This window comes from Stegodyphus dumicola, chromosome 2 (assembly GCF_044657685.1).
Source record: "Stegodyphus dumicola isolate Sdum_Otavi_A_Nest chromosome 2, ASM4465768v1".
In the NCBI taxonomy this organism is placed as follows: Eukaryota; Metazoa; Arthropoda; class Arachnida; order Araneae; family Eresidae; genus Stegodyphus; species Stegodyphus dumicola.
In genome coordinates, this window is record NC_140769.1 from 105188414 (window position 1) to 105210462 (window position 22049).

Here is a 22049-nt window from a genome sequence, read left to right on the forward strand (position 1 = left end):
GACAGTAAATAAAAATGAAATATTATCAGTCATATCTAAAATATGACTGATAATAATACTGTTTATTTCCTTTCATTTTCCTGTAAAAAATAATGCATGCCTAGAAAAACCATAAACATGTTAACAAAAATTAATGTTGGAGGAATAGGCAAATATTACTCTCAGAACCCTATAGGTAGCAATCTCTACAGGAAAGATTTTGGTCTTGCTTGGAGGCGGTCGCCTAACAGAGTATGACTATCTCTTATAAAAAATTATGTCTCTCAGTGATGATCGCCGTGATAACTTTCCCTATACTTTACATCTAATTTTTCAAAAGACTTAACAGATCAATATTATTTTACAACTATCTCGCAAAAGATTTTTCTTACTAATACTGATGAATAGTAACTTATTATGAATCAAAGGAATTCGACTTTTACTATAGGAGAGGGATTATTTAATTTGAAGTCTTCATAATTTTTACACAAAACCTCTCAAAAACCGATTATTTTAAAACATCATTACTTTCGATATTATTAGACGATTACGGTGGTTACAGATTGAAAATAAATAAATTAATTAAATAAATGTGCCTGAGTGATTTTCAAATCAAAGGTCAGAAACAAATCCGCGTAATTACCTAGAGGTTATCCCAAGCGAAAACACAGTAAATAAATAAAATCCTTCTACAATTTGTTTAGGTTTCGACCTGAATGGAGCTTAGCTTTCTGTCACGCTGAAACCGCAGAGTTAACAGTCGTGACTGGTGAATTTCACAAATCGTGCTCCAACTATTCTCTCAGACGTTTCATAAAAAGAATTTTTATACAAGATATTTTTGTTTTCACTAAAACAGAAGAAAAATTGTTTAAAAGTTATCACTGTATTTAACATTTCAACTCTTTGTAAGTGCACAGTGCACGTTATATATATATATAAGATCGCGGCAATGTTTCTACCTACTATTATATATATATATATATATGTTGTATGATCTTAAATTCACTTGGTGCGAAATCGAGTTATTTTACTACTTGCGCAATAGCTGAAAAGTAAGTTAATAATAATTTATTTACTAAAGAAATATTGATTATATTATCTCCTAAGATTAATTTTAGTAGAATTATCTTAAAAGAGTGAATCCAAAGTTAGTAAGTTCAATTCCGAAAATTGTTTTAAAGTAACTTGAATGTAAATTGTTAAAAATGTTTAACGGGGACTTGAATTAAATCATGAATAACAAAATTTCAATTGTAAAAAGAAATAAATTAAAAGCAAATAAGTTTGGTGCGGCCGATTGCAACCAAAAAGAGAGATACAGAGCTATATGTTATAGCATATAGTTGTGTATAGTCCCATATACAAAATTTTTGAGGTTACTCGTTTTTGAGTTATGCGAGATACATACATACGTACAGACGTTACGAAAAAAATCTCTTCCAAATCCACTTTAAATACACTTTTTTGGGAATAAGAGACTTTTATTCTGTCGGTTCATACAGATATCAAGCAAAAAAATCGTTCAGATAGATTCGAGAGCGGTTAAAACGGTTACTTTCGTTGAAATATGATAACCGAAATTTTTTGCCATTACTATGCTTCCTTCGTACAAGGAAGTAAAAATCTGATGTGAACAACACATGACTTCCTTGTACGGCTTATTAAATTATACATATTTTTGCCGCACTTAATTTAAACTTATTTCCTCGAATTTCATTCAGATATATTTCTCTTTCAATCAATTCAGTTCTCACTTCGCGGCAAGGCAAAAATACATAAAAACTCAATTTTCATTGAAAGCTGTAAAATACAGAAAAACCTAAAACACCAAATACAATTAAAAACAGCTTAAAATTTTTTTACAATTAAAAAACAAGCAATTGCAGTCTATGCAAAAACAAGCAATGCGGCCAACGCGGAAAAGACAAAACTTCCGGTGCACCAAAATTTAAAGTTAACTTTTAGCCTCACTCTCAAAGCAACACTCAAATTGCTCTGTCCATTGAGCATCATTACTGCTATGTAAAATTTCATGGTGTAGATGCCTTGTTGATTCCCAAACGGCGCACATAGACTGACAGAGCCGTGTAGATGAAAATGATGGACTTGCAGAGGGACGTCCGAATTCAACATAATTTTATTACTGGATAAAGCAAACACGAAAACACAATGCTTGCTTTATACATGATGTTATGGGTACAATAGGTATTCCAGAATTTTGCATACGAAGCTGCATTTTAGAGCAATAAAGGAATGCGAATAAGTAAAGAGACGTGGGCTATTGAAGATAGAGCAAACGACAAAAGAGAGTGAGTAGTTGGATTGCAACGGTATTTATAGTAAAACTTTTCGTTAATCTAATTGGTAAAGAACTATACGCCATGCACAAGGTTAAAATGACATGATGCGAAATTAGTTTTCAGATATGACGCAGTTTCGAAAAAGTTATTACTATTTTTAGAATAGAAAAGGGGAAGTGCCCAAATTAAAAAGAGGGATTAAGGGCCTTTTATCTTACACACATATGTCTGGTGCGGCCGATTGCAATAAAAAGGGCAGGTGCACAGCAAGCTCTTACAGCAGTCCCATATACAAAATTGTAACGTTCTACGACCAATCGTTTTTGAGTTATGCGACATACATACATATGTACGTACAGATGTCATGCAAAAAACTTGTTCAAATGGATTCGAGAGCGGTCAGCATGGTTATTTTCAATGAAGTATGATACCTAAAATTTTTTGCAACTACAACACTTTACTTCGTACAAAGAAGTGAAAAGAGACCAGAAAATGGCTAGCTGCAAATCTAAATATAGAATTATTTGTTATTCGAGTCAGGGAGGATTTTCACACGAGGTTTAATGAATTAAACAGTTTCAATAAACACACAATCGAGAAAATTTCCCGAGGAAATGATCATCGAATTTTCCCTGCCGGACTGCTTATTACTCTGATTATTATTTTATTTTCATGAGTGAAAAAATAGTAAAATAATTCTGTGATGCCTCTACACAGCATAAGTATTCGGAATTTAAAAAAAAAAAAAAAAAAAAAAAAAAAAAAAGATGACATGAACAATTTGAATACGACAGCGAAACGAATAAAGAAGAGTTAAGCAATACATCAGTGGCTTCACATCGTAATTTACTTCCCAATACCAGGAGGTCAAAACCAGTACAATGACAAAAAATTCATTCAGTTTTTATCATAAAGAAACACACGTTGAAGAACAAAAGCAAACACTAGAACTTAGATATTATCAAGGCCTTCAACGTTTAACAAAGAGATTCAATGCTTTATCACTAAGAAAATGAAACGGAAGGGGGGATCTCTTATAAAAAGAGGCAATAGGAATAGAGGCATACCTTTTCAGTGGTAGCCATGGCTGTCGATAAGATAATCGAATTTATTATCTTTGAAGATTTTTCAGTTTAAATATAAAACAAGCTACACCAGCCAGCTCATTCTAATAGAAAATAAAAATTAAGCACGAAAGTTAACTTTGCAGAGCCTTTTAGTGGCAGCAATGACACTGGACCCGGAACCACTAGAATTTGCATGGCTGTAGCCAGCCCTGAAAATGGTAATGAGGTGCTGGTTTGTTGAAATGGAATTTCTCCAAAACAGGCTGATTTTTTTATCAACAGAATACCGGACTCAAACTGAAACGTTTACCAAATAAAATAATAATAATAATAATAATAATAATAATAATAATAATAATAATAATAATAATAATAATAATAATAATAATCACTTTTAAATTAAAATTAATTGAGAAAATGTATGTTTTAATGCTTGTAATATATAGAAGTAATCTCTTTTCATATTAGTGTTTCCATTATACATACATTTCTCGAACTAATATTGTGATATTCGTATTTTAAAGCAGGTTATAAGTATTAAACATGTAAACACATTTTATGATTTTACTACCATACAATTTTACTTGCGCTAAATACTTTGAGAATACATTGAAATTAAAAACATCAAGGAATAAGGGAGTTCAAATAAATTTGAAAAGCTAGAAATCTCAGAAATTTTATGCTCATTACATCGTACAACATACTACTAATTTCTGTTATTTCAGTATAAGGTATTTCTCCTGCTTTCCTAGCGTGCCTTCGTGGTGTAGTGGTTCTGCACGCTGCGCCGGTATTCCAGAGGTCCGTGGTTCGATTCTCGGCGAAAGCGTTGCTAATTTTTCATCTTGCCTGCTTCCAAAAATACCTAATGGCTCTACATCAGCATATACAGAATAGCGATAAAAATATTTCTTCTTTACGAATTCATATTTTTCATTGGTTCTAGAATGTGGAATATGAGCAATTTCTAAATAAGGTTTTACCAAGGACTCTGATGGTAACATTTTATTTTCAAAATGCTTTGTTTTTAAATGACGTGCTCTGAATGTTAACTTTATCATTACCACATCATTATGCTTAATCAATAAAATATTTGCTACAAATTTCAGCATTATTATTGTTAATTTTGCTTATAATATCCTTAATACTTTATGATGTATTTTTTCCCTCATTCCAGCACGCCTTCGTGGTGTAACGGCAGCATACTAGGCACGTATTCGAGAGGTCCAGGTCCGAGTCCTAGGGAAGGCATTGCCTATTTTTCAATGTCTCCTGCTTCAAAAATAACCTAATGTCTCTAAAACTCTTATAATTTTTTGGTTGGTTAGTTATATTTAGAGTGCTTATTCATAATTATTTAGTTGGAATATATTGATACTATTTACATTAGGAGACTCTTCAACATCTCTAGAAAGAAAATCTGCAGGATTGTAAAAACCAGGCAGAAGTTTCAAGAATATCAAAATCCTATACATATAACAACCATCTGAGTGGTTTAGCATCAGTTAAAATTGTGAATTTTCTGCCATATGCTTATGAAAGTGTTTGACAGAAAAGAAAATAGCATAAAGCTCATGCCTAATAGATGGATATCACGACTCAGCAGCAATGAGAAGTTTCGAGTAAAATTCTACAGGAAAGTACTCTACTTTTCACACCACGATATAGTAAAACCAATGCCTTTACAACCTTCACACTCGATAATTTTAACTAACTTATCAATCTAATTTGGCATTTAAAAATACTAATGATTTTTTTTAATTCACGAAACTAAATTCAGAAATAAATTACGAAACTCAATGTTACGCAGATTTAAGATTATTTTCATTTATCGTCTTCCGCTAAAGAACGTAGCGCTTGAAAATTTAATAAATTCTCAAATTTAGTACGACTGTGTTGAAGTACAGTCTTTTTAAACAGCTGGAATTGTAACTGCAGGGCACAATCTCCTCCCCCCGTCTGCAACGTCTCCTTCACGAAGAAAAAACAAAGGTTCTGAATTCTGAACTGAAAACTAATTTTGAACCATTCTAAAAATGACGACTGTTTCTTTACTTTTCCCAACTATACAAAAGATATTCAGCAAAGGTAGAAATTCGTTCGTTCGGAAAAAATCAGTTAACGCTAAAAAAGAAGATCTTATCTGTCTTTGTTTATTACATGCCCCATCCCCCACATATATTACGTATAAATACTCCTTTAACCTCTCTTATTAAACGATGATGAATCCGTATCTGTCTGTCTCTACGTTTAATTCCTATGATAAAAGGCGCCATTTAAAAGAGACAATGAATTTTGAAAACGCATACTCCTCCACCAGAGCTTGTATACAACGGAGCCCAAATTTTTAATTACTTTTTTTAATTTCTTTTATGTTTTACGTGAACATTTGTTTATTATCATCTATAACATTTATTTAGTTATTCATTTTAAAGTGCAGTCTTTCTTGAAAGTGTTAGACTGCAATCTGAAGTTTCCAAATTGGATTTTTTTTTTTAAATTGCATATCTTTCCCGACTGCTTCAAGACACAGTTATGCAGATGCAACATATCGTAAGAATCGACATTAACCAGTTTAACTTCAGATTCAATATATTTAAAACTATTTACAATCTTTGCAATGCAAATAAACATTATATAAACTATAGCAAGCACCTAAATATTGACTGGTCCAAAAGTCAGTCGATCAAATCGCTAAATCAACAGATACGCAGTTCTCCCTATAATTCTGAGAAATTTAACCACTTGCGCTAAAAAGACGTGCCACGCACGTCGAGATGCTTTTCTCTCAAACCTGGAGCGACGTAAACACCAAGTCGATAGGAGTCGATATCTAGTCGTGAAACAACGAGATTGTTTATTTCTCGAGTTACAGCTCTGGATTGCACTCGCAGACGTGGAGAGGCGTAAATGAGACACTTTACCGCTTCTTATATTGTAGCTCACGGCACCGCAACCGTGAAGTTTAGTCGTAGCGCAAGTGGTTAACAATTCCTTGTTATTTAAGTAAAATACTCAAGATGCAGATTAAATTATCAACTTACACCCTTTTTTAAGGTAAGGTTTGGTTTTATGTGACTACGGCAAAGCACGCGATAGCTATCGGCCGAAATGGAACCCAAGTCGAACTACCAGCATTTAGCGACTTTATCGCTCGGCCACTGGTGGGCAGCTCTTTTTAAGGACCAAGAGTGTAAACAAGGGAATATTTCAGTTAATTTTACCAGAAAATTGGATGTTATGAACTATTGTTTGTGGAAATTTCAAATATCATAAAATAAGCTTCTAAGATACACAGCGGGATAAGTAATGGAAATTAAAATACGACCGGGAACCCACTTCACTATTTACTTAACACATCATAGGGTCAAAAAGCAGAACGAGACTGATGGTTTGTGTTGCCTGTAGGCGTCACCTCGCCAGTGACAGTGCCTCGGCTCTTCCGATTTCTAAACAGCATCAGCAATATATCCTCTTCCGCTGAATCTTCATACTCTTCTGTAATCATCTCTCTTCAACGAGCAGATATTTTCCATGAACTGTTTAGATCTCATCCTGAGGGCAGTTTTGTAATTGCCTCAGTGCCTAATAATAGCTCATCCGTGATTGACACTCAACCTGTCCTTGGCTCTCGCCATAAAAGCTGCCCGTCCAAAGAACAAACTGTTTTTTTGACAGCCGAACAAAATGCAGGATGACTCTGCTTCCGTTACGTGAGATTCGCTTCTAATTCGCATTTCTGCATTGAGTGACAGTTGTAAGCTACCCATACTACTGTAGGCCATTGTTAAGTCTTATATAAAGTGTTTTAGTATCACAGAGTACAATTGCATTACTGGGTGCTGCTGCTCTTCCGGCGGTTGTGTGACAGTATCCGACAAAAATGTGGTCATTGTGCTAAGAAGAACTACAATGCCCTAGTTTGATGTTTATTTGTATTGCTGGAACGCATTTGCTGACATTTTCGCTTTCTAAAATGGCGGAATTGAAGGTCAAAAGAAAATGCATTCACCTAAAATCGAGCGTAAATTACGAAATTACCGAGTCTGTGTGAGAAGCTGCTCTTTTTCCCCAAATAGGAGACGACTTTAATTACTTATATAATTTGCGGTAAAAACTCAAAATTTCTGCAAGAACATTAAAAATTTGAAATTTATACGACTGCAAATATTTGGAGTAAAAAAATCCCCGACAGATAGTGGAATAATCTCGGTTGCTAAAAATAAATCGAAGAAGCAAAATGATAAATTAATGAAACAGTTGAAATATGCTAAAAATTATAAACATTTAGGAAAACAATGAATAACCTCCGGTAATTTTATAAGTTTCATAAATACATTTTTACTCGTGTTAAAATCTGTCCTATAATCTTACTGTTTCGCCTACTCCACCAGAGTATAGTTTTACTGATGATGGTTCTTTGAGGATGATGATTCGGTAAAACCATCGGAAACTAGTCCTGTGAAAATTTAAAAATATAACGCTGATTTTTGTTGTTTGACTTCTAAATTAATACTTGTTCGGCATGTTATTGTATCTTAATGAATCTCGAGAAATTTAACATACTTCTGTATGTTAAATAAATAAAATCACAAATTTATTTATTTATTTTTATACATTTATTTATTGAATACAATTATTTTTGTAAAACCAGTTATTTAAAAACACAGAAGGTCAAACAGTTGAAGGGGGTTGTTATATACATTATTCTAGCATAAATTAATGCTATAAGAACACTTTTGCAGCTACTTAATAAAGAAAGGACTTAATTATTCAAGGCACAGTTCTGCGTGTTTTTAATGAATAACGTGAACATAAGCACTGCAAATAATTTTTAAAATAATGATTGCCAAATGAAACTATTTTTAAACTCTCTGACCACTATACTGACAACCTGAAACTAGTCAAAAATACTGAGATCTATAAAAATTATTGTCGAAACAAATACTTTGGATTACTGTAAGAGAAAGGAACTTAGATCGTTGAGTTAAAAGCGTAAATCTAGCTTATTTTTTATTTGGTAGATATATAACATAAAAAGCAGCTTAATATAAACCTTTTCCAAAGAAAATACAATATGAGAATCAGAACATCACGAAGTTAACAGGCATTTCAATGAACTTTTGTTCTTAATACGATTTCCTCTTCCAATAAAATAAATAATTATCAGATGGACGGATGTGTGCTTGAAATTTAATTCTCTGTTTTATTTCTCCTTCTAAAACATTTCTTTGACGACATTTAAACACTGGTAGGAAAAGACAGAAATACACCTTTGTTTCGTTATTACCAGCACAATGCACTTATCAACAGGATTAAAATACATATACAGTCAGGAAATGATAACCGAAAATAGGACAAGGAACTAAATCTGGCAATAAGTTTGAACAGAAATTAAGACATCAATTAAAAAGTTCAAAATAGGAAGAGTTCACACTTAAAGGGAAACAATTGAAAAAGCGAAATTTATTTCAGAATCCTATGCTCCAATGAGTAGCGAGGTCTGATAAATGAAAGTTTTTAAAGCAAGTACTGTGAAACTGGGCGAGAATATTTGGTATCGTTCTTCCTTAAAATGGATGGAACAAAAGTAAACACATTTGGAACAGAGTTGAAAATCAGAACAAATGTTATGTAGAAAAAATAATAATAATTAAAATATAACAGCAATTCTTAAAATTTAACCGCAATAACAATCAGTCTTACTCAATGCCCCATTTACTTGAACGGGATTAAAAGTTAGTCTTTTCAGTGGGCTCACTATTCCGATTGAAATAATCCAGACAGATTAACTTCATCGTGCGATTCTTCCTAGAACTGTTACATTAGAATCCGTCACTTGAGTTTGAGGTTCAAATGATCCAGGATGTGGTATAGCTATACCAAACTGGACGGGTTTTTGCTTTTCGCGGAGATACGACTTTGAAAAGACTCCATAGATAAATTTTACTTGAAATTATTTAATGCATAATTTGAATAATTGAACTAATTATAAATTGTTTCCTGTAAAATATATTAATTTAATAATTGACTCTTTGTTTTAAATTTTAATTAAAGTAATTGTTTGGGGTTAATTGCATACATTTCTATATAAAGAGGCCGAAGTTTATTCATCAAAGTGATTTTAAACATCGTGAAAATAAAATTATCAAAAACTGCTCAAATAATCTTGTAGGTAAATTGGTAATGCGCTTTTTTAGATTTAATGTATGTGCCTACCCAAAATTCGTCATTTTGGTGAAAATTTTCGAAATTTTTTTTATTTATTCATTTTATAGGCCATACATTTAGGTTTCCAAAAAGCTTTATTTTTGTTTTCACGATAACTAGAAGAAAAGTTACAAAAATAAAGCGGAAGTGAATCTTTGGATACCGGAAGTTGGCAAATAAATGGTCGTAAAAATGTAAACAATAAGTTTAAACAACTATTTTCTAATTATTAAACAATATAAAAGCTGTAAAAGCAACAACACATCTTTCACTTTGCTGATAAAATGCCTACATGGGAAGTCTCAAAACAATAATGAGTGTTTTAATAACCTTTTGAGGACTATTTTACCTAAAGAAACTTTTGTCCAACTGAAAACATTGCTTTTAGGTGCACATATTGCTGTATTAATATTTAATTAATGTTCATATTTAGAACTTTTACCTATTTTCAGGTATACAGAAATAGAAATAAATCCCATTATGCTTGAAAGCTACATGGGAATAAACAAACAGCGAATTCAGAAATCGAAACGGCAATCTCTACAAGCAACAAAGTTATCCAGAAAAATGATAAAAGAAAGTCAAAATTAGTTAAGAATGAAGTAAAAGAGGGCCTAACATACAAATACGGCGACTTTTAAAGGTCTAAAGTGGCTACAAAATTTTTTGTGCTATATTAAAAACTTTAAATGCATTTTCTGAGAAATTGTGTTTTTCGTTTCTTTTGATTGCACTTACGTTAATTTCTCAAAATGTATATAGAATATTGAAATGAAATTTTGCCAAAATGTTTTATTCATCTTTAGCTGTGTTCTGTAGCAAAATCTGACCTCTTTGTATTTATAAATGGATTTTATTGACAGTATTTTGAAGAAGAGAGGATTTTTTTTGTTTTAATTTTGAATTTTTATACTAAGTTTTGAATATTTCAAAACAGTTTATAGGTACAGCAAATCTTTTGCTACAGAACACAGGTAAGTATGTTATTTATATACTGTGTAAAGATTATTGAAGCATATTCGTTAGAAGCTTTTTTTGGCCAAAATTAAATACAAATATTAACTATTAATGGTTAGTCAGGCTTTCATATGATGTTTATATTTTTTACGATGGATCAAAACCATTCAGATAAAATAAAAATTACGCTGCAAACTATTTGGAGGAACGAAGAACTGAAATTGTATAATTTGAGTTTCATTCAAACGTAACAATATTGTTATTTTTGAATAACAGTTCACTTCCTTCGCCTCCCCCCCCGCGATATTTCCTTTAAAATCCTCAAGAAAGTAAAACGGGGAGGGGCTAATTTTCGCACATATTATTTTTTTACAACCATTTTAATTTTGAAGGCATTTTAAATAAAATAAATTCCACAATTACCCCTTTAAACTTTTTAAAGTTAATTTAAATAAACAAAAAGAAATAATATATGCATCTGTAATTATGAAAAGTTTTAAAATTTGTATTATAATTGCTATTTTTAAACTATTACACCAAGAAATAATATATGTATCTGTAATTATAATTATTCTTTTTAAAGTATTACAGAAAGCTCCCAGTTAGCCACTAACCGATATTTCATTTTACAGTGAAACATATCAGCAATTAAAAACAGTGAATCTTTAGATGGTGCATACGCACCCCCTTACCCGGCCTTTTATCGCAGTCATATACTTCCATTTACAGTACTGTTTTAAATGGCAAAAATGTTTGGCAATTTTAAATGATGTTTTGGGAATGCCAAATAAAATTAAATAAATAAAATATTTTGGATAAATGAAGGAAATCTAGCTTTTATAATGCGGTTACGGCGGTTATGTGATTACGGCAAAGGGCTATCTGCCTAAAGGAAGGGATGCCTTCATGGAGGACTTTCTAAGAGAAATTGGCTCGTATACACGTTACACATGGGGGAAACCACGAAAACGTCCATGCAGCCGGCCCGTTCGCGGGATTCGAACCTCGGACCGAACTACCAGTGTTCAGCGACTTTACCGTTCGGCCGCTGGTGAGCTCTTTTTAATGCGATCTCCCAATTCTTTGTATTTAGGAAATTTTTACACTTGTTATAAAAAAATAAGAATGCAAGAAGCTTGCTTACCTACGACAAAAACTGATTTTGATATTTAATTTCAAAATTGGCCTTTTTAAATTTCATTTTTAATTTACCTTGAGGGTTCGATTAATTGAGTTAGATTAATTCGAAGAAAGAAGTTTAAATGAAGTGCAGCAAAAAATGTGTATAATTTAGAAGGCGATGCAAGGAAGAAATGTGGTGTCCACATAAGATTGTTAGCCCAAAGGGGTAATTTGCTTATTAAACTTATTTTACTAATTTTGTTTGGCATTTTGCGTCGGTTAACTATAAAAGGCGTTTCACTTTTCGAATTGTTGCCATCAAATATTAGCGGCCCGCAATATATTTAAAGAAATTAAATAATGAGGAATCTGCATGAATGTATGTATGTTTCTCGCCCTGCGAAAGAAAACAATGGTATCCAGAGATATCAAATTTTGAATAACGTAGTCCTCCACTAGAATATGGGCATCTGGAAGCCCAAATTCGGAATTGGTTTTATTATCTATTTCACACTTTGTAAAACTTTAACGAATTTTTAAGTAACAATCTCAGCGATTTCAAAGCCAGCAGTGGCAACACTAAAGGAAAAAAAAAAAAAAAAAAAAAAAAAAAAAAAAAAACCACTTTTTATCTCCAGCGTGCGAGACCGTACTGGAAATTCCAAAGATATACTCTTTTTTAATTATTTTGTAATATTGCTGTTGATTGAATTTTATGGTTTAAGTGCGAAGAACACGAATTTATAAATAAAGGTAACATACAAAACGTTAAAAAAATGCTCTTTTGGGCGTAATATGAAATCTGAAAGGAGTTTTTTTTTTTTTTTTTAAATTTATTCTCCCCCCCTTTCTTGCGGGGCTTGGTGCGTAATATGGTGTGTGTATATGCGCCATCACTTCTAAGCAAAGTTGATAAATTGCCAAAGTTGTAAGTAACCAAAGTTGCTTAAGCTGCGTTCTAGAATCACTACCACCATTGCTGATGTTAAGCCTGATATGCTCTGCCGAGTGTGGCAGGAAATTAACATCGTCTGCAAAATTACTGGAAGCAGTTCAGACTGAACTTAATTCCTTGCGTTGAAACTTTAAAGGATTACTTTTACATATGAATGGCAAATAAAATTCTTTCATCTACAGCCAGTTATTTTCTATCGTTAAGCAAGTTTGTACTTGCCCTTCACTTTGTATTAAGCACCAAATAGCATACAAACCTAGAATGGAAGAATTTTTTTAACACACTCAAAGTAATGACGAAAGCCTCTGACAATAAGCATTACGCTAACTTACCATCTTCATGTTCATTTGCGATGGTCACTGAGTATAACAGTTAAAGATACACATGAATCTGAAAGCTTACAGATGTTTTCCTTATCTTTTTTTTTTTTTTTTTTTTTTTTTTTTTTTTTTTTTTAATGTTTAAACGATTTTTCTCGTATAACTCCGTTTTAACAAGCAAACTAAGAATATCAAAATTTTACTATTTACACCATCGAATAGAGAGGAAAACGTCTTTTAAAGAAAACTTGTATGAAAACTGTACATTAATTTCTGTCAAGTAAATAGCTCAATTTTTTGCACTATTTGATGTTTATGATTTTAAAATTTCTACAGCTAAAAATTTACCGGATATAAACCTTTAAAACTTTCACAGATTATAAAACAAACTCTTCGCCCTTTTTTAAAACAAGAATAGTTAAAAGACTATTAATCGAACGATTTTTTTTTCCATTTTTTACTTCCTTGTACGAAGTAAAAAGGAAGTATTGTAATCGCGAAAAGTTTCAGGCAGCATATTTCAACGAAAATATCCATTTTGACCGCTATCGAATGCAATTTAACGATGTTTTTGCGTGATATCTGTACGTAAGGACAGAATAAAAGACCCTTTTCCTCCAAAAAAACTGCTTTAAAATGAATTCTGAAGAGAATTTTTCGTGGCGTCTGTACGAACGTATGTACGTACGTGCGTACGTACGTATCTCTCATAACTAAAAAACGAGTAGCCTCAGAACGTTGAAATTTTGTATATAAGGCTACTATAACATGTAGATGTGCACTTCGTATTTTGGTTTCAATCGGCCGTGCCAAACGTATATAAATATATTTGTAAATATATCCACTCTGTTACCCGGCTCAGTGATCTCAGTTGCTTTACTCTTATATGTTTGTAAATTGTACATTTTTTGCTTTAAAAATGATTGAATTATGTTGTTATTATCTTCCGGTTAAGGGTTTTATGCCTTTAGTAAATCTGTATGCGATATTTTTAGAATTATCAACAATTTTAAAATTGTTTAAGTGCCGCTAAGCCTAATTTGATGGCGGCCATTGCTCTTGTTTATATTTGAAACAGCTGAGTAGCGGATTTGTTGCCAATCTAGAGAAACTTAGCTTCGCAACAACAAAGATAACGCATTCATTTATTATTGCCAATTAAATCATGCTTAATCCTTTCTGGAATTTTTGGAGGAAATAAGTGTTTGAGATTTACTTTGTAATTTTTAATATATATATTTTGAGTTTTTATGTATTTTTGCCTTGTCGCGAAGTGAGAACTGAATTAATAAAAAGAGAAATACTCAATCGTCTGTGAAAAACAGTTTCTTTTTTGTTTTGTTTGCTTAATTTCTTTTATACATCATTCTAGCTTTATTAAAGTATTTGAATAGAACATGTGGCAACGATTAGATAATTCTATTCTTTAAATGATATAAATTTTGTGCATTATGAGTTATAATGTGAACGAAATATATAAGTTAACTGTTATATAATTATTGGATTATATAACAGTTAACTTAGTTTCTGTTATATTATTATTATATATGTTAACTGTTATATAATTATTAATACTGTTAAGTGAATCTAGCGCCAGAGTGTCGCTATGGTAAACAAATACTAGAGTGTATTTTAAAGAATGCATTTATTCTATTGTGGTTTATGCGCTGTCGGCGGAGTAGATTTAATTCAATCCAATAAGTTGAAATGAAATGAAAAAAAAATGCGTATAATTTAATATTCCAATACAAGGAAGTTATGTGGTGTACACATCAGATTTTTTATTATTTAAATTAAGTTTAAAGCGATTTTCTTGTTACCAGAACTCATTTTTTGCGAAGAACTTTCGAAGAAAATGGTGGAATTTCGTTAATGAGGAAAGGTTCTTCCTCCTTCTTTCCCTCTTAGACATAAATTGAATCTATTCCAGGCCTAATATCAAACGATATAGTTAGCTGACATTGCATTTTATTAAAAATTAGAAAGATTTTGGTAATATTAAATATTTAATGTTTGGAAATAGTTTGCTTACAGTGATTTCAGTTCTTCTTATTATTATTACTATTATTATTGCTGCTGCTGCTTTTGCTTGCGCACGGGTTCTTAATGGTTTGAAAACACACAGAACCGATGTAGAGTCATTAGGTTAGCTTGATGCTGGAGACGTGAAAAATGTGCAATGCCCTGTCCGGAACTCGAACTTGAACCTCTCGAATACGTGCCGATACTGCTACCGTTACAGTACGAAGGCATGCTGGAACGAGGGAGAAAATACCTTATATAGTACTAGAGGCGACTGGGGATTAGGTGGACTCGGTCACCAAGTCTTAGTCGTGACGAATTATTGCCCACCACCTTTTACTTCGGGCGTCATTAGGTTATATTGAAACTGGAAATATGAAAAATGTGCAGTATCCTCGCTACCGTTACACCACGAAGGCGTGCTGGAAGGAGGAAGAAAATACCTTATAGCTTGAAACAATTTATTTTCCCAAAAGCAACACTTTGCAGATTTGGAAATTTCTACAAATGTACTCGTACATCTCGCCTCAGTATGACATAGCCTCAGTTATTACCACTTCAAACTATTTAGAACATTAAACTAAAAGCAATACAAATCGCGTCTAAAGAGCAAAGCTTGCACGGAAATCTCTCAGTACTCCGAAGTCAACTCTAAACTAAAAACTGAGAAGCAGATTCTCTTTTCGATCTTAGGATCAATTACAGTGATCCAGGGACCACACCTAAATGTCGACAATTTTTTGCCACATTTAGCGGCAAAATTAGTCGCCAAAACTATCGCTAGCTTTAGCAAGATAATCATTTATCTCAATGGTAAATGGACGTGCTCCTGTAATCTTATTTCTTGGCGGAGCTTTGTATTTTCAGGCATTTCAAGTTACATTATACACAAGATACGACAATTTAGTGTATAATTTCTTAAAATTATTTACATACATAATAAAATTCTTAACATTATTATTATATTAATACTCGCTAATTATTTTGAAGTCTCTGTCTGGTCATAGAGAAACATGATCTTACACAATGCGTCTACAAAGTATTAGGAAAAATCCGAAAGTTGAAGAAAATAACATTCTTACTTCTTAGACTTCAATCTTTATAATTGTATAGAGTGCCTAGTAAGTTCACACAGATGGTTTCATTTCTTAAAGAATTCGTCTTTTTACTTTCTTGTACGAAGTAAAAACGAAGTATTGTATTCGCGAAAATTTTCAGGCATTATATTTCAAAAAAAAAAAAAAAAAAAAAAATCCATTTTGACCGCTATCGAATGCAATTTAATGATGTTTTTGCGTGACATCTGTACGTAAGGACAGACTAAAAGACTCTTTTCCTCCAAAATAATTATAAAATTGATTTGAAATGAATTCTTAGAGAATTTTTCGTGGCGTCTGTACGTACGTGTCATGCACATACTCTATGCTACCGACCAAACCTGCCGGAAGAACAGACTTATAGCTGAAAGGAGAGAGAAGAAAATCTGGCAACGAAAAGAAGAAGCGTGCTTGATGCGAGAAGAACGGCATGCTCGTGAAAAAAAATTTGAAATTAGTTTGGCTGTATTCAGAGAATAAAGTTAGCTTCCTTTTTTTTTTTTTTTTTTTGTTAAGAACTGAGAGATGCAATGTATTACTTGTGCGTTTGATGTAAACTGTGAATAAAATCAATACTTTGTGAAAAGTTAATGTGTATTTACAAAATTAAAAATATAGCTCATGTTATTCTTAAACCTGCATAAGTGTCCCAGTTTATTTCCTGCAAATAGAGTTGACTAATAACATTCATAAGTGGATAGAAACGAACCGACAAAGATGAATTGATCAAAGGATTCGATTATATGACAGTACGTATATCGCATAACTCAAAAACGAGTAGCCTCAGAACGTTGAAATTTTGTATATAGGACTGATATAACATGTAGATGTGCACCTCGCATTTGGTTGCAATCGGCCGCACCAAACGTATGTAATACTAAAGAAATATTGATTATATTACCTCATAATATAAATTTAGTAAAATGTATCAAAATGAAGGAACCCATAAGTAGGAAGTTTAATTCCGAAAATTGTTTTTTAAGGAACTTTAATGTAAATCATGAATTTAAATCATTCAATATATATATGTAACATATAATCCACTCTGTTAACCGGCTCAGTGATCTCAGTTTCTTTACTCTTATATGTTTGTAAGTTGTGTCTTTTTTGCTTTAAAAATGATTAAATTACGCTTTTCTTATCTTCCGGTTAAGGGTTTTATGCCTTTAGTAAATCTGAATGCAATATTTGTAGAGTTATCAACAATTTAAAGGTTGTTTAAGTGCAGCTAAACCTAATGAATTTTGCGATGGCGGACATGTTTGTTTACATTTTAAACTTGGCAAAATAGCGGATTTGTTGCTAATCTAGAGAAACTCAGCTTCACAACAACAAAGATAACGTTATCTTTTATTATTGCGAATTAAATCATGTTTAATCCGTTCTGGAATTTATTCGAAGAAATAATTGTTTAAAATTTACTTCGTAATTTTTAATATAGATGTTTTGAGTTTTTATGTATTTTTGCCTTGTCGGGAAGTGAGAACTGAATTAATTGAATGAGAAATACTGAATCGTCTGTGAAAAAGTGTTCCTTTTTTTGTTTGCTTAATTTCTTTTATACATCGTTTTAGATTTGTTATAGTATTTGAAAAGAACATATGGCAACGATTAGGTAATTCTTCAAATGATAGAAATTTATATGCATTCTGATTTATAATATGGAAGAAATGTAACGCTATTAAGTGAAGCTAGCACCAGAGTGCCGCTGTGGTAAATAAATATAGTGAATTTTAAAGAGGGCATTTATTCTGTTGTGGTTTATGCGCTATCGACGAGTAGATTAAATTTAATCCAATACGTTTAAATGAAATGCAAGAAAAATGCCTATAATTTAATATTCCGTGCAAGGAAGTCATGTGGTGTACACATCAGATTTTTTTAAACATGCGTTGCAGTCAGAAGCAGATGAAAGAAAAAAGTGTTTCTCGCCAAAACATTGCTTTTAAGTTTGTCACCTTGACGCATTTAATAACGAAGTTGGCCATTTCGGTGAATTTTGTTCCTTCACTTTAGTTTCAAGTTAAAATGCTCGTTGAGCACTGTTATTACATTCTATTTCTGAAAGTGAATATCCAAAGAGATTTCTTCCTGCTCTGAAAGACGTTCAGTTATTTTTCTTTTCTTTTCTTTTTTTTTTTCTTCAAAATTTTCGTATAATTTACTGCTTGTACTTTAATTAAATGGCTAAAAATTCGTCATTAATAAGGTGTAATTGAGACTTCAAAAAGTTTATGTAGTAAGCTTTTATTTAAAATGGCTATGATAATTAATGCACTAAGGGAGAAAAATAATTTATCACATAGTTTAATGGAAATAACAGATTAAATAATTCTATTTGCAGAATTCATTTGCAATTTTATGTCGCGAATAATAAAACGTAGAGCGCCTAATTAAAGAAATCTATCAATTAACTGCATTGTCAAACGTATAAGCCGCTATCATTTTTAACGTATGACCACAAAATTGTTAATAACTTGAGTTTGGAGAATACGTTTAAGTGCATGTATACAACTTCAGCTTTTCAATGAAATATTTTGAAACTTCCCTCGGTATCATTATTTACTCTAGCAACATCTGCAGCAGAAATAGCCAGCTCGCAAACTACTGCGATCACCTTTTTACAAAAAAAAAAAATCTGATGTGAACACCAAATAACTTCCTTGTATGGCTTATTAAATTATATACATTTTTTGCTGCACTTCACTTATTTCCTCGAATTCCGTAAGAGATATATTTATAATTCAATCAACTGTCCTCATTTCCCGGCAAGGCAAAAATATATAAAAACTGAAAATACCATCATTAAAAATTCTAAAATACACAAAAACCTAAAAACTCAAATAAGAGTCTTTTTTTTGGGGGGGAGGGGCGCAACTAGAAGTTTCTACGCAAAAAACAAGCAATCCGGCCATAGGGCAGAAAGGCAAAATCTTCGGTACATAAAAATTTACAGTTAAATTTTCATCTACTGGGCAAAAAAAAGACACTGAAGTTAGTTCAACAACTAACTTAATTCACTATACTACTAAAAATTTCAAATGTAAATAAATAATTGCCCCGTTAGGCATACCGCCATTTAAACTTTCAAATTGCTCACAATTCTACAACTATTGCATGCAGATTAATTAAAGCATTAAAAACATCAAGCGGAACATAAGAGTAAAATAATTCAATCACACTGAAAGGAAAAAATGCACAATTTATTAGTATATAAGAATATAAAAACTGAGCTCACCGAGATAGTAACAGAGTGGCAATATATATAATATTTATACACGTATAAATATTATATATATTGCCGCACCAAACGTGTATAAATATTATATGTATAATATTTATACACGTTTGGTGCGGCTGATTGCAAAGGAAAAGGAAGATGCATAACAGCATGTTATAGCAGTCCCATATACAAAATTTCAATGTTCTACGGCTACTCGTTTTTCAGTTATGCCAGATACATAGGTACGTACAGACGTTAAGATAAAAAGCTCTTCTGAATCATTTTTAAATCCATTTTACAAGTTTTGTGTGGGGGGGGGGGAAATCCTTTATTTTGTCCGTATATAAAAATGTCACACAAAAACATCGTTCAGATGTATTCAAGAGCGGCCAAATTGGATATTTTCGTTGAAACACGATACCCGAAATTTTTCGCGACAGCAATACTTCTTTTGTTTTTTACAAGGAAGAAAAAAACAAACAATGTAATCACATTTTACAGATACACTGTACAATAATTAAAGAACTAAATCGTTACAAAATATCAAATCTTAAAAGGACGTTGAAATTGGTTTGTTTATCTTCTCAGAAATATATTATTTGCTTTGTAGCTCTATAATTCCGCAGCTATTGTAGTATATATTTCATGCAGAAAAACCATTTTCATCATTTGCTGACTTAGAATACATTTAGGTAGCAAGAAGGCTGAGGCATGAAACAAATTATAATGCATGTTTTAAACATTCAATGGATATAAATTTTTTATGTATTTTTAAATATTCAATCAGTGTAGAATTTTATGAAGAAATTTCATGTATTTATCAAGTTGAAATTCATATTACTTAGCTTTCTGCTACAGAAAAAGTACACGAGAGCGGAGTTTGTATGAGTACAGCTGAGTAACTGGAAAGTCATGTTTTTATCATACATGTTAAAGCCGAGAATAATACCTGAAATTTTGTAAGAAAGACTGTTAAAATAAAAATGTGGCGCCAAACCTAAGAGGGAATAAATGTAGTCGAAGTTTTATAAATTCAGTGCAAGATCATGTACTCTCAAATCCTCCATGAAAGCAGAAGAAGATATTTGTAAATTTATTACTCCAACCGCCTTCTTTTTAGAACTTTAGAATAAATTTAATTGCCAAAAGAATAAAAGTGCATCAATTTTTTTTTTTTTTTTTGAAGTAACATGCATTTTTTGGAGGTGTTTTGCAATAATTCGAGATTGAATAATTCCTCGATATTGTAGAGGAATTAAGTTTATCTTTACTTATATATGTAAAACAAAACAAAACAAAAATCTCCGTACGACAAAAATTGATCAAATTATTAAAGTTCAAAGTTCGGAATTTTTGAATTTTTTCACTGCCAGAAACCCATTTATTTATTTATTGTTTAATATAATTTTTCTTGAGAGATTAGTTGAGAAATATATTAGAAAAACTCCAGGTTGAATTTCATTTTCTCTTTAATGTCAAATAGCAATATTCTTTCGTGTTTTACTAGTGTGTAATACTCTTTAGTTTTTGTTATGTCAGGGCGTGCCGAAAGTATTTTCACATAAGAATTCTTAACTTTTTAAATGCTAAAAATACTCCAGACCTACTGGGCACTGTCTTAAAAAACGTTTCTTGCAGAATGATGAAAAAATTAGCATCCGAACCATCAGCTTAAAAACAAAACCTTAAACGGAAAATGCAAAAAGGAAAAGAAAAATACATGGGACAACATCAGTGACAGGAGATGACTACGTAGTACTTTGGGTGTTGTTTGCCTTTAATTTCAGTTATGATTTCATTCCATCAGTTCTAATGATGTTTATTTTTGCTTCATTTACAGCGTGTACTGAATTGAATTTCGAATACTAAATTGATGGAAGGAATCAAACGAAGTTACTCTCCAGATTCAATTGCGTGAAAATACAGGTAAAATTGTTAATGATACTTTTCTGTTATTTTACATTTATGGGTTAGTTCTCTTTCCTCTGTTTTGTTAACTGCCCTTGGAATAATCATGGTTTTGAAAGGTCATTGCCAGTAATGGAATAACCATGAACATTAGTGCCAGTAATTATCATTGACAATAATGGAATAACCATGAACGTCCTTGACATTAATGGAATAACTACGAACATCATTGCCAGAATTATCCCAATAATCAGGAGTTGACCGCCCGCACATTAGAGATTTTCAAGGAGACTTATGAATAATAGTCCAGAAGAAGATGAATTTATATACGTAAGACTGCGGTACGAATTTTTGCTACACAACAATCTTACTTAAAAATTAATCTATTTTTAGACTCATTTTTATCCAGAATTCTTAAAAATCATGAATTCAATACGACAATACGTCAATTTCCTCAACACAGAACGCAAGAGTATGGCATTAAATGCTACAAACGCAGAAGTAAAATCTCTAACAAAAGTGTGCCCTAGTCACGCTGAATGCGTTCTTAGCAATGACACTAAGAAATTACATAACGTGAAATTACAAAAGATTTTCACAAAATCAAATTTAGTAACATCTATAATTAACAGGCGCAAGATTTAAGAAGTCATGAGATAAACATTTAAGTTTTTTGCTATTTCTTGCATGGAAATCACATTTAAACTTCAGAGTAGCAAATCAATTATTCGCGATTCAGAATGACTCGATTGCACGAAGACCTCATCAATATGCTAAGTTTCAATACACACTGAGTTAAGCTACTGTAATGAATATATAAGCGGCTTATAACAGAAGACATTTGTTACTGTAGTGTCGCTTCAGTTCCGTTAAGTTTCTAATGAAA

General features: G+C 31.9%; 1 protein-coding gene across 1 annotated transcript in view; it reads right to left on the reverse strand.

Annotated features, from left to right (window-relative positions):
* Positions 1–22049, reverse strand: part of LOC146998533 (glycoprotein-N-acetylgalactosamine 3-beta-galactosyltransferase 1-like) — a 177757-nt gene that overhangs the window by 29156 nt on the left and 126552 nt on the right. The window lies entirely within an intron of this gene.